This window comes from Oncorhynchus kisutch, linkage group LG18 (assembly GCF_002021735.2).
Source record: "Oncorhynchus kisutch isolate 150728-3 linkage group LG18, Okis_V2, whole genome shotgun sequence".
Taxonomy (NCBI): Eukaryota; Metazoa; Chordata; class Actinopteri; order Salmoniformes; family Salmonidae; genus Oncorhynchus; species Oncorhynchus kisutch.
Genome location: NC_034191.2, coordinates 11,464,765 through 11,465,366, shown reverse-complemented (window position 1 = coordinate 11,465,366; position 602 = coordinate 11,464,765). Strand labels below are relative to the sequence as shown.

Genomic DNA, 602 nt, shown 5'->3' with positions numbered 1-602 from the left:
AGGACTTTTACTTTGAAATGTATGTCTGTTTTAAACAACTTTTACTTAGATTGTTTCCCCCTTTCATCTGATGTTTTACTTCCAGGTTGATAAGGCTGCAGTAGATGTTCTTGTGTTCGCATGGCTTCCTTCTTTCTATCTTTCCTTTGTTTTCTTTTAAAAGTGAATTCAAATAAAGGTGATTTAAGGTTGGAGAGAGAAAATGAATGACGGATACAACACAATAGTACGTTGAACAAAGATTTTCATGTTTTGTTTTTTGGTGCAATTTTTTATATATAGATTTGACTAAACAGTGTGTTCTAAATAGTATGTATTATGCTTACTCATAGTACATAGTTAATACGATGGCCTCTTTAGTCTCAGAATGTCCCTCTCCTGTGGTTCACCCCTGTGGCTCACAGTAGTAACTACACAGTAATGTTATGTTTCTCCTCTCCCACGTGTCTGTGCATGTGTGTGTGTTGAATGATGATTGTCTTGAAATTCACAGATCCCCAGATGAAACCAATAGCCAATGAGATCCCAGCCTTGACTTTAAAGCCCCTCCCCCTTAGTCACACACATTTCAGACCACCAGCCAACACCCAGTCCGCAGTGAT

The 602-nt window shown here is 38.2% G+C and overlaps 1 protein-coding gene across 1 annotated transcript in view; it reads left to right on the top strand.

Annotated features, from left to right (window-relative positions):
* ppp2r3a (protein phosphatase 2, regulatory subunit B'', alpha) overlaps positions 1-192 on the top strand; it is an 11,413-nt gene extending 11,221 nt beyond the window's left edge. Inside the window, exon 14 of the mRNA XM_031795390.1 lies at positions 1-192. This exon is cut by the window's left edge and continues 2,225 nt beyond it. The gene's annotated coding sequence lies outside the window, so the exon portion shown is untranslated.
* The last annotated feature ends 410 nt before the right edge of the window (positions 193-602 follow it).